A 14,131-nucleotide genomic window follows, 5' to 3' on the forward strand; every position below is an offset into this window, starting at 1 on the left:
ATAAATATGATGGACAGTTGGGAAAGATACAGGGGACTGCATTCTCTGACAGTCGTGGACTTGGAAGAGGAGCAGTTAAAGTTTTTCCTGTCTTTGAATCAGTAGCAGTTACTTCCCACAAGACATCACTGGCTTTGAAATGTCTGTGGCATACCTATAAAATAAGATACCACTGTGAGCCAACTTCATGCATTTACAGAGTGAATAGGCCTACATATGTAGGCATGTAGTTTAATGTGTATAATAAATCTAATTTGGGTAATAATAATAATAATGTATCCCTTGATTGTAACTAACATAACCTCATATCTTACGAGAGTAAACATACCTACATATCACCAGTTGCTGCGTGTAGTTTAATACCTAATACGCCTATGTGCATTATAATTATGTGAGAATGTAAAAGTAACAGTTACTCACCACCGAGTATTTAGTAACTCTGTAATCTTGTCTTGGAATTGCACGTAACCATCTCTGCTGCATAACCTCATCTTTCGGGAACTTAAACACATGGACTTTGTTATCATTATCGTAATTTCCCTTGCAGTTGGGCACACAACACTTTAGCACCATTGTACACAACGATTCGCAACTGGTACAATTAAAATAATTAAAACACTTCTACATAATTGCACCAACACGTTGCCACACTCATTGCTTTCTTAACACTGAGAAGGTTCAAGTTTGCCTCCCGGTAGTGACGTCACGGTAGACATGCCGAACAGTTGTGAGGCCTTATTATCTAGGAGGTGTTGGTAATAGATAATAATAATAAGGCCTCACAACTGTTCGGCATGTCTACCGTGACGTCACTACCGGGAGGCAAACTTGAACCTTCTCAGTGTTAAGAAAGCAATGAGTGTGGCAACGTGTTGGTGCAATTATGTAGAAGTGTTTTAATTATTTTAATTGTACCAGTTGCGAATCGTTGTGTACAATGGTGCTAAAGTGTTGTGTGCCCAACTGCAAGGGAAATTACGATAATGATAACAAAGTCCATGTGTTTAAGTTCCCGAAAGATGAGGTTATGCAGCAGAGATGGTTACGTGCAATTCCAAGACAAGATTACAGAGTTACTAAATACTCGGTGGTGAGTAACTGTTACTTTTACATTCTCACATAATTATAATGCACATAGGCGTATTAGGTATTAAACTACACGCAGCAACTGGTGATATGTAGGTATGTTTACTCTCGTAAGATATGAGGTTATGTTAGTTACAATCAAGGGATACATTATTATTATTATTACCCAAATTAGATTTATTATACACATTAAACTACATGCCTACATATGTAGGCCTATTCACTCTGTAAATGCATGAAGTTGGCTCACAGTGGTATCTTATTTTATAGGTATGCCACAGACATTTCAAAGCCAGTGATGTCTTGTGGGAAGTAACTGCTACTGATTCAAAGACAGGAAAAACTTTAACTGCTCCTCTTCCAAGTCCACGACTGTCAGAGAATGCAGTCCCCTGTATCTTTCCCAACTGTCCATCATATTTATCTTCACATTCTACCAGTTCAAGAGAAGAACCGGACAAAAAGAGAAGTAGAATAGAGAGGGAATCAATAAACAGAGCAATTGAAGATAGTATCAACAGTCATGCCTCATACACAGACAGAATTTCAGTCCACAATCTAACACAACTGAAAAGTAAAATAAACATGTTGATGTTACCTGATGGTTGGTGTACTGTTGTGAAGGAAATGCAAGTAATTTTTCTGTACATGGATACATTAAAGCAACCACATTGCATAGCATATATAATAATTGAAGAGGACATGACCTCAAAAGTGTATTCTAAAGGGGTTTTATTGCAGTGTAAATTTTCTAATGTAGACAAAATTACCAACACAAATGAAGTACATTCTTTAGTTACAAAATTCCATAGGTACATTACAGGGAATGAGTGTAACAGTGTGCAGAAAGATACAACAAATAAGTTAATTCTAGGCCTAGTGGGTGAATTGATCACTGAGGAAGATGAGCCCACGTTTAATTTAATAAAATCACAGTTAAAACTTTCCTTAGTTCCTAAACACAAAAGGGAGTATGATAATGATTTTCTTGTTATTTGTTCAATCTTCCAACTGATTTCTCCTCATGCTTACAAATTTATGAGACATAGAAGTAATTTAATTTTGCCACATGTTAATACTTTGAAAAGAGTATGTTCCAGTCTGAATGGTAGCCCAATATTAGAACAGAACCCTACATATTTTCTGGAATATATAAAACAGAAAGTTCAAGGTTTTCAACAGAACGACAAATTTGTAACATTGATGGTAGATGAAATTCACATTAAACCATACATGGACTTCAAGGGAGGGAACATTGTAGGCTCATGTGCTAACACTACCAATGTTGCTACATCAGCACATGTATTTATGATTCAGAGCATTTTATCATCAAAGAAGGAAGTAGTTCATATTCTCCCTGTGTCCAAGTTAACAGGTGATGATTTACACAGTATCATGTCAAAGGTTATTGTTGGTTTGGAATCTATGGGATTTAATGTTCTGGCTGTTGTGACCGATAATAATGCTCTCAACACCAAAGCAATGTCAAAATTTTCAAATCCACCTCAACTTAAAACTGAGTATTGTAATCCTGGAAATCCTAACAAGTCTCTTTTTTATCTCATTGACACTGTGCATTTATTTAAATGCATCAGAAATAATTGGCTCAACCAGAAAACTAATGGTTTGGAATTTGTGTATCCTGACTTTGATGATTTTTCTAAAGTTAAAGTTGCATCTTTCAAAGCTATAAGGGACTTGTTTGAGGCTGAAGGGAATGACCTTGTAAAGCATGGGTATGGTTTGACTGTCAAAGCTCTATGGCCTTCAAGTTTTGAAAGACAAAATGTGAAATATGTGTGTCAGTTGTTTAATGACCATATAGTAAATGCTTTACTAGTTGTAGGAGAAAAGCACAATTTAACATCATATGAGGGCACAGCTGAATTTGTAAAAGTAATCACTACCTGGTGGCAGATTGTTAATGTAAAGACCCCTTTCAAAGGTGTAAGACTTAATGATAAATTTCAACAGCCTCTCACCAACAAACCTGGTGATGAACGGAAGGGTTTTTTAATGAAGTTTGTTCAGTGGTTAGATCACTGGGATAATCTAGGTCTGAAATGTGGCAAATTGTCTAGTCAAACGCATAGGGCTCTTACTCAAACAACTCACTGCCTTATACAGCTAACAGAGTTTTGTTCTGAAGTACTGAAATGGTCATATTTTCTTCCTGGAAAGTTTCAGACAGATGCATTAGAGGCACGATTTGGTGAATACAGGCAACTTGCAGGTGGCCAATACCATGTTTCTGTTCGACAGGTGTTTGAAATTGAGAAAAAAATAAGAATCTTGAATTCAATTGAACTTCCCATTTCTAATGGTAGGAAAATTGTTGTAAATGATATTGTTGATGAAGATATACTGTTAGATCATGATTATTGTGCAGTTTCCTCATTTCAAACATTTACAGGCGAGCTCAATGTAACAGATTCAGATCTTGACAGCACATCTGGTGTTGCAAGTGTTTTAACATACATAGCAGGTTATTGTTGTCATTCTCTTCTCAAGAAATTAAATTGTAATTACTGTGCAGATTTCTTAGTTTTGAAAGATGTTACTGTTAGAAACAGTCATCATAATGTTATTGACAGCCTCAATAGGGGCAATTTGAAATATCCTGCAGAAACAGCTGTACACTTAGTTACATACACATATGTCATCATAAAAAAGATGTTGAGGCCAGAAAGTGAGAGAAAATTCCTTAGCTTAAATAACCATAAGAAGTATGTAAGTGATGTGACCCTGCAAATTGTTCTCTCAGCTGATGAATGTATAGACGACAGGAATGAATGTACGGAGCACACTTCAGAATATTTGTATTACAACATTATTTGGAAGTGTACAACTATTCTAATAAATAACTACTGCAGGAACAAAACTAATGAATCCACAAAATATTGTACAAATTCAAGAAAGTCTGTAATTTTCTCAAAATAGGTGTGTACAGTACTCATGTAATAGGCAAAAGTATCGAAGTCATTTTGCATTACTAGCATGCTTTATATATGATGATATATATCTTATTAACTTTAATGCCAATATGTTATAATTTGGTCCTAGGCCTACCTACAGACCAGGTGAATGTTATGCTCCTCTTCCTTAATATTATGAACTCAGTGTCTTTCTAAATTTTCCCAAAATGGAAGTTTGTAAATAAATGTGAAGTTAGTGTATCATATTTTTGTAGTACAGTCTAAATGTTAGGCCTAAACTAATTTTATGCATTCTCTTTTTATTTTAAAATCATTTACTGTCTATTCAGTGCCTATGCCAATTGAAATATGTTTGTGAATTTCAGTTCTGTGTCAGCCTGGAGTAAGTTAACATTGTAAATGCTGCCGTGATTTAAAACAGTGTGTTGTTTATCTTTAATGACAGTCTCTCTAAGATACGGTAATAACGGCAATATAATTCAATGTCCTCTAAAATTTAAACTTTATTTGTTGGTAAATAAGTTATTCCACAAGCTAAAAGCATTAAAATCATGTTTGTGTGTGACCATGCTTTGCGTTTCTTTGGATTGCGATCGCCTCCGTAGCGTGACGTCACAGCGCTGTTGTGAGGCCTTATTATCTAGGAGGTGTTGGTTGCCTCACCCTTTTACGAAAGTGCTGCCATCTGGTATGATTTGTAGTAAATATGACAATTGATTAGCAATTGGTTTTTGCGTAAGTGGAGGGAAAAGTTGTTGTTTGAATTGTGTTTAACATGTGGTCAATACGTTCGGGTGAATAATTTTTAATATTTGTTTGAATTGCGTCAACACATGGTCAGTGAGTTCATTTGGATCATTTCTAGTGTGGTCAATACCTTCATTTGGATAATTTCTGCTATCTACACGATGCAAAATTAAAGAGACATAAATAACAAGTAGCCTACACAAGTTGTCATGTGAATCACTAAAGCGTGGGCGGCTTAATGGAACTGGATTTACTTGTAAATTTTGTAGCTGGGACACATCCAGCGAACGAGAGTTACGGGGACATATGAGCGTCATACATTCAGTGAGAAGATTCAAATTTCATATAGACTGTCCTGGTAAGTGCTGACGATTTCCATATTAGTAGTTGAATAGGTTAGAGGTAATGGATATGTATGTTCTTACTCAAAAGCCTGTGTGGTTTTTTTTTTTTTTTTTTTTTTTTTTCAGTGGTGCATTGTCCGTATATCACTGCGAATCACCAAGAGTTGAGTCAGCATGTGTTGCTTGACCACAGTGAATTAATTCTTGAAGGATGTTCTATCACAGAAATGTCTTCAGTAACATGAAAGGTGGGAAGAATGTTCAACTATTGTACCATAATAGTTATGCAACAGATCTTCATATTCATATTTTTGTTCACTGTATCTAGTGTGGAGATAGTTGAATGCATAAATGTTCATTAAAGTTTATTAAGGGTAGGCCTATTCCATGAAATATCACAATCTGCTACAAGCTACATTTTCCTCACATGTTCATTAAATACCAGTACCAATATTCTTTAAATCAGTATAATTTTCTGTTCCTATTAATAGCTCCATTAGGCCTAATGATGCTCGAAATGTACTCACAACCAAAATTCATGCTTTCAGAAAGATTTTCCTTAATATTTTCAGTATTTATTTGAAATAAATTATTTGCATGAGGAGAAGATTCCCTTAGGGTGAAATCTCATATTTCATTAAAATTGTTATACTGGCACTAACTACATCTACTACTTCTAACTACTAACTACTGGATTTAAGAAGGGGCACAGTACCGCGACATCACTTTTGAAGGTTACTGAAGACATTAGAAATGCTATGGACAAACGACTGCTTACTATACTTATCCTTCTTGACTTCAGTAGCGCCTTTGACACTATAGACATTCAGACTATGATAAAGAAAATGCAACTACTAAATTTTGACCTGGCTGCGCTTACGTTTTTTAGTTCTTATTTGAGTAACCGTCAGCAGCGTGTAACAGTAAACGACAAGGTCTCTAAATGGAAAATGAAACTTAGTGGTGCCCCACAGGGCAGTATTCTAGGGCCCTTACTTTTCTGTATTTATATCAATGACATATCATCGGTGACAGGAAATAACACACATCACCTCTATGCTGACGATCTTCAGATTTATCGACACTGCAAGACTTCAGACTTAGATGAAACAATACAAGATATTAACAATGACCTCCGACGACTCAGTATATATGCACAACGAAATTCTCTTATACTAAACGCCACAAAATCTCAGGCGATCATAATAGGAACACGAAAATTACTGAACTGCTCAAACAATATTGCAATCCCGCCTATCCTACTGAATGGTAACATTATTCCCTACAATAAAACAGTTAAAAATCTCGGCGTAATTATGAATGAAACACTTGATTGGTCTGATCACACGAAAATCATCTGTAAAAAGATTTTTGGAGCGCTACACCCTCTTAAACGGCAAAGGGATGTATTTCCATTTGAGCTTAAGGCCAAACTAATACAGACACTGGTTCTCCCTATTCTTGATTATTGTGACGTTGTTCTATTTGATATGACAAGAGAAGAAACAATTAAACTTCAACGAGCACTGAATTCCTGCCTGCGATTTATTTACAATATTGGGTACGATGTTCACATTACTCCATACTATAAGGCTCTCTCATGGCTGAAGCCTGATAAACGTCGGCAGCTACACATTTTAACGATGGTATTTAGAGTACTAGCGGAAAGTCAGCCACTGTATATTTCTTCTAAATTCACCTTTATATCATCATTTCACAACTTAAATACACGTTCCAGATCCACTCTTTCTATTCCAGTGCACCGCACAAATAAAATTAATAGATCGTTTGTAGTGACCGGCACCAGATTATGGAATTCCCTGCCAGCTCAGGTCAGAGAAACTAGCTCTTTACAAAGGTTTAAGGTCACCTGCCGAGACTACCTGCTGAGGACAGCTAACTGAATGGTTGAAGTATAAATGTGTGCGCGCCTGAGGATAAGTCATTATTAAGAGTTCTTACTTTTAATTAGTTTTATTATTAACTTAGTAATGTATTTAAAATTGCTCTCAATTCTATTAATTTTTTGTTTGGTTTTAACTATTTTAAATATCTCATAACTTTATGTATGGTTTTGATTAGTTTGTGGTTAAGTGGAAGAGAGGGCCTCGAGCCCTAACTTCGCCACTGAAAAAAAGGCATTAATAAATAAATAAATAAATACATTTTATCATTATTTGAAATCTCAAGAAGGGTACCTATGGTTCTTGCTGAATTCATTAAAGTATTATTTTAAGAAATTTTGTTAAGACTTATCTAGTTCTAGCAGTTACAGCATTATATCCATGGAAAGAATGTGCGCAAAATTCCGAACATATTAATCCATGATGCAACCCTACATTTTAAATTATATGTCTGTTTTGAATACAGAATGATTACTTCCCCCTGTGAAATATAATTGTTGCAAGGCTGAAGTGGCCGGAGTGAATTCTGATTTCCATTTTAGAATTAGCATAGGAAGTCAGTGTGTTGATATCACACCGATTGATCTAACGGAAACCTGCATTTTATGTAATATTTCATCATTATTTTCATTCTTAGATAAAGTAATTATTTTAATTTTCAGGAATAACTTAGAGATGGGAATGTTTGCATAGTAAGATTGAATACCTACTTTCCTTAATCTTGTCTATAATCTGTCCTCATTTGCTCCATTCCACAGTTCTTGACAAACTGGATGTTTAGGCTACATCTTCTATAATCTATTTTGTTCACAAATATGGTTCCTGTGGGAGTTAAAGATCTGTTTTATCAACTTTTAGATTCAAAGAAAACATTGACAGCACCACCAATACCATTAAATTATCTTTGTCTTTCCGAAGTGGCAAGAAAAGTGCTCATTTCTTTGCCAGAATCTGCGAGGTATTTACATAAATTTATGAAATAATATTTGTTACATCCTCATGTAATTCATGAACTTTCTCTGAAAAAATTTATACTTTAATATCTTTTGAGGTAACTGCTAAGGAAATTGTCATTGTTTAAGAAGCCTTTCTCGTGGTCAGTCGAGATTTCTTCTGAGGATGCAGAGCACAGTTTTCTGCGAAACATTAAGAATTTTACCTTATTTTCTTGACACGGCATAAGCCCAAAAGCCTATACAGCATCATGTCTACAATTTTGTCATACAGTAAGCTTACTTGAAACTCTGGAAAAGAAAATTAAATAGCGACTGGTTTGTTCCAGATGTAAAGAATTGCATTTTGAAGAATAGAAGTATAGTTTTCCGGAAAATAATATATAACCACTACTTTTTTTCCAAAGAAATAAACCTGTTGTTGGATCAAGTTGCACAAGTCTTGGTGAGTGGAGTCAATAGTAGCACTTGAAGAGTGATTTCTAGCTTCCATGGCTCAGGCGGCAGTGCGCCAGCCTCTCACCGCTGGATTCCGTGTTTTAAATCCCAGTCACTCCATGGGAGGTTTGTGTTGGACAAAAAGGAGGCAGGAGAGGTTTTCTCCAGGTACTCCGGTTTTCCCTGTCATCTTTTATTCCAGCAACACTCTCCAGTATCATTTCATCTGTCAGTTATTAATCATTGCCCCAGAGAAGTGCGACAGGCTTCGGCAGCCAGCACAGGTCCTATCCTCACCACTAGATGGGGCTTCATGTGTTCCATTCCTGACCCGGTTGAATGACTGGAAACAGGCTGTGGATATTCATACTCGGGAGTCATTTCCAGTAAATTTTTTCTGAGTAATTCAGTGCTTGGATATACTGATCAGCTGTTCAGGCTGGGCTGGGTAGCTAGGGCAGTAGAGCACTGGCTTTCTGAGCTCAAGTTGGTATGTTCAATCCTAGCCCAGTCCAGTGGTACTTGAATTTAATGGTGCCTTTTGAGGATCCAACTTAACAGACAGACCATAGTCAGAGGTATTTATCAAAATTATCTGAAGCTCACTTAAAATTCTCAAGTTCAAAGTTTATTTATAGAAGTATGCACGGAAATCACATTTTTATGTTGAGATAGTCATTTTTAAAATACAACAATGAACATTAGATCAGCTTGCCTGGTGGCCATGATCGTTAAGGCATTGAAGTCTAAACTGTCTGACACCGAGGTTAGCCAGTTCGAGTCCCGTTGTCAAAAAAAATTTCACCATCAGAATGTTGGCTGGCAGGGTAGGGGAGGGGGTGGTATACAATTTATAACCACTAGATTGCTTGTCAAAAGCCTGGATAAAATTCCAAACCTCTCTGCAATGCTCATATGGAGTGAGGGCATATGACGCTGTTGATAGTGATTTGTCCGTCGGATGAGGACGTTAAGCATTGAGCAGACCTTTTGGTGCTATTCGACAGGAGTAGGCTACGTGCCAGCATGGGTTTCACCCTCTCCCTTCCTAGTATCATATATCACATCATTCATTTCATCTCATTAACTCCTCTGATGAGGTTGACGTCAGGAAGGGCATCCAGTCATAAACACCCGCCACGACAGATTCATCTCACCTCACCTCATACCCGACCCCGTACAGAAACGGGACAAGGGTTGGCCAAACAACAATAAACATTAGATCACCAAAACAGTACTCTACAAACAATGTCCAAACCTTGTCCCGTTTTATCTACGGGGTCAGGAATACGGTGAGATGAATCAGTCGTGGTGAGTTTTTATGACCGGATGCCCTTCCTGGCGTCAGCCTCATCAAAGGAGTTAATGAGATGAAATGAATGACGTGATATATGATAGTAGGAAGGGAGAGGGTGAAACCCTGTGCCAACATATAGCCTACTCCTGTCAAATAGCACCAAGGGGTCTGCTCAAGGCTTAACATCTCCAACCGATGGACGAATCACCATCAACAGCGTCATATGCCCTCACTCTATATGAACACTGTGGAGAGGTTTGGAATTTATTCCAGGCTTTTGGCACGCAATCTAGTGATTAGAAATTGTATATCACCACCTCCTCTACCCTGGTAGCCAAAATGTTTTCGATCAAGGGGACTTGAACCGGCTAACCACGGTGTTAGACCATGCAGACTTCAACGCCTTAACAATTATGGCCACCAGGCGGGAACGAGTACTCTACAAACAAGTGTAGTAAAAAAAAAGTAAATGTTTAATTTGTTGTAGTTTGTGAGTTTTTATGGAATGACCCCTACCATAACACAAGTTGAGCTGTGCAATAAGTTTATTATTATCTTAATGTTAATAACTAGTAATTCCATTTTTCTATTCTTTTCAAGAATTTAAGGTATGGAAATCAAAGGAAAAAAGGACACTCAATCCAGATATTTTCTAACTAGTCCACCAAGACATAAGAGGACATCGACAACTACCAAACCAAACCCCACGCCACTACAGCTCTTGAAGGATCTACTTATTTCTGTCATCACAGTGGATTGGTCAAAAGAAGAGGAAAGGGAATACGGCATATGAAATTTCAGGGTTCGTGTAAAATAAATAAATCGAGTGTGCATGTTATTTACAATAATGTACATTTTGGACATCGCAGAGGAGTTGGACATATCCTGCTGTCAAAAGAAGAGAGAGAGAGAGCAGATTGCTGGCCAGTTGGCTCAGAATATTCCCTTTGACACTGTTCTGAAAAATATCACAGACAATTTAGATACTAAGCAGATTACTAGGCTACACCTTCTGCAAAGACATGACCTGAGTAATATTGTTCGTGATTTTAGATTAGATAGTGATTAACAGAGTCAGAAAGATGTAGAAAGTGAGTGCACTGGGATGGATAGGTTAAAAGAACAAGGTAATGAGTATGTCCGGTTTGGTAAATTACAAGGGATTTCCAACCCAGAATATGGATTGACAGAATGATTTTGTATTAACAATTATGACTGATGTGCAGAAAGTAATGCTTGTGGAGTTTGGGAAAAAAATCATTTGTATGGACAGTACTCATGGGACAAATGCTTGTGACTTCTCACTTACAACATTATTGATGTTAGATGAATACAATGAGAGATTCTCTGTTGCATTCTGTTGCTCTAATCGAACAGACTGCAATGTGCTGAAATGGCTTTTTTTTTTTTTTTTTTTTTTTTTTTTTTTGTATGTTGTCAAATAATGAATATCTGCAGTTGATTTTCCTATGCAGATACCGATAACTGTTAATTAGGCTTCATTCTCTAATGCATTGGTTGAAGTCACGGGTGGCCTTTTGAAGAAACTTCTATGCATGTGGCATATGGATAGGGCATGGAGAAAGAACATTTCCTCTAAAATTCATGGTACACAGGCATTCAAAGCAATTGTGTAACAAACATCCAAGGATGTTGTTGCAGTGTGAAAACGTAGTTGAATTCCACAGTGAGCTCAACAACTTCCTAGATGCTTGTGAAAATAATGACACATGTAGAGAGTTTGGTGTGTACTTCAAAAAGGAATATGCTAGTAGGTGTGATCAGTGGGCCTATTGTTACCGATTAGAAATGCACATTGAAATAATAACATTAAGTTATTTATTAGACCACCTAATCAATACAAAATCGTCTTGGATGATTTACATAAATTTGTTAGCTAATAGTGGGACATGTTTCGCCTTCTCTGAAGGCATCATCAGCCATAGTCTTAACCTTAAATTAAAAATAAGCGTCTAAATAACATGTAGTGATGAAATGAATTTTAAAATCTTGAAGAGATTTGAAGTAAAATAACATTAAAAATAACAATGATGGTTTGAAAATACAATGTGATGAGATACAATAGTGGAAGTATTAACAAAATTAACCTTAGAAGGCTGCTAAAATAAGTACAATGGAATAAAACAGATTGTTAAACAACAAGTAGTAAGATTGCATAAAAGTAAAGTTGATAGTAATGGCGGTTATAATTTGACGATGGCGAAAAATCTTATATAATCAAAGTAAAGAGGAGAGAGTAAAAGTCAAAGTTAGTCGGGAGATCCGAAGTTCATCATGATCTTGAAGAAAAAAGATGAAAGTCAGATGCATATGGTGAAGTTGTAGAACACGTTGAGGATATGAAGTTGGTGAATAGAAGTTGAAGAACAGTTTCAAATAGGATCACTATGGACCATCTCAAAATTTGAAGTGATGTTCAAATGTTGTAAATTGTGAGTTTGTAGATATTCTAGTTGAAAAAGCATATACAAGTGGAATCTGTAAATGGAAGCAAGAAACGTAGAGTTAATTGTGTGAAAAGACATTTGAAAAATATTGAAGTAGAATCTTATGTACTTACCATTTGACGGTGACAAAGATAGCTTGTGATATTATGAGTTAGAAGTATTTGCAACAGTAGACTTCTTGCTACGTGTGTTATAACTGAAGTTTTGTGCTGGAGGGGGATCTGTTTGCGTTGACGTAACTATTAGAGGGGGGCTGCTATTGGTGGGAGGGAAGGAAGAGAGTGTATTACTGCGCGTGTTGTAACGGTGTAAGGCTCTTTACTTTGATTATATAAGATTTTTCGCCATCGTCAAATTATAACCGCCATTACTATCAACTTTACTTTTATGCAATCTTACTACTTGTTGTTTAACAATCTGTTTTATTCCATTGTACTTATTTTAGCAGCCTTCTAAGGTTAATTTTGTTAATACTTCCACTATTGTATCTCATCACATTGTATTTTCAAACCATCATTGTTATTTTTAATGTTATTTTACTTCAAATCTCTTCAAGATTTTAAAATTCATTTCATCACTACATGTTATTTAGACGCTTATTTTTAATTTAAGGTTAAGACTATGGCTGATGATGCCTTCAGAGAAGGCGAAACATGTCCCACTATTAGCTAACAAATTTATGTAAATCATCCAAGACGATTTTGTATTGATTAGGTGGTCTAATAAATAACTTAATGTTATTATTTCAATCTAATATCATCAATACGGACCAAAAATGATATTTATTACATGTAATAGAAATGCACATACCAGTATGCATTTAGAAGTCTTCCACCAAGTCCTAAAACAAGTGGTAATGAAAGGTCTTCGAGTCAGTAGGATGGATAAGAGCATAAATGCTGTGATGTCAGTGGTAAAACACAAAGTGTTTGATAGGTTGCTAAAAGTAATTAAAGGAAAACTTAGCAAAGCTGTGCAACATATAAGGCAGAGACACAAAAACAGTCCACAAATGTGTATTGATGATGTGACAGTGGAAAGTTCCACTTCATGTAAGGTTGAAAGCAGGAGGACAGATGAGTTTTATAGTGTCAGGAAAGAATGTGTAACAGGTCATTCATTCTGCTGTCCATTGATTTGCTCTGAATATAAAATATGTATTCATCAGTATCCATGTACATGCTGTGACTATTCTTTGCATCTACAATATGCAAACATTTTCATTTGGTTTTGAGGAGAGCCTATTGTACTCGTCTGTCCTGGAATTCCTGAGTTCTTCAATTATTTTGAAAATTTTCCCTAGGTGCAACTTCATGCCATGTATATTTTATTTCACTTATTCATGGTAGTTTATAGTTTACTCAACATATCTGTAAATGTATCTTCATTCTCCTTGAGTGAGTCAAGATTATTTTCCAGTTTAGACATGTTTTTTACAGTATTTTAAAATGAATCATTCAGTATATTTGGCACAATGGCTACAGGCTCCTTTGTTACCTTCCTAGCAGTTTCATTATTTCACCACAAGCTGCCATGCATTTATTTTTGGAACTAATGAATTTGTCATTGGCAATTATTTTTCATTTTTCAATGCGTCTTCTACATAATTATTTAATAGCATTGTACCTTTCTTTGCCTTCCGAAATACCCTGCTTAGCTTTAATGTAAAACAGTACCAATGAGTTCTTAATGGCTGCAAGATGAGGAGTGTATCATTTTGACATGTTTTCTCATGTACCACTGTATTAATATTTTAATAAATGAATGTACATAAAAATAATGAGTTGACATTTATTGAAAAAATAATTCCTACATATTACTGTAAAATGCAGTTGGTGTTTCAATGCTGATAATGATCCTGCAACCATTAAGAGGGAAATTCCTCAAGGCAATATTATTGGACCTTAAATAATATGAGTAAACAACTGGAATCTGAGATAAGGCTTTTTGCAGATGAT

General features: G+C 35.9%; 1 long non-coding RNA gene across 1 annotated transcript; it reads left to right on the forward strand.

Moving 5' to 3' along the window:
• Positions 1-4,244: 4,244 nt before the first annotated feature.
• LOC136877127 (uncharacterized) lies at positions 4,245-12,650 on the forward strand. The gene is made up of 3 exons (XR_010860720.2): positions 4,245-5,127; positions 5,240-5,361; positions 10,306-12,650. It is a non-coding gene; the product is annotated as an uncharacterized lncRNA (long non-coding RNA).
• The last annotated feature ends 1,481 nt before the right edge of the window (positions 12,651-14,131 follow it).

Source organism: Anabrus simplex, chromosome 7 (genome assembly GCF_040414725.1).
Source record: "Anabrus simplex isolate iqAnaSimp1 chromosome 7, ASM4041472v1, whole genome shotgun sequence".
Classification (NCBI taxonomy): Eukaryota; Metazoa; Arthropoda; class Insecta; order Orthoptera; family Tettigoniidae; genus Anabrus; species Anabrus simplex.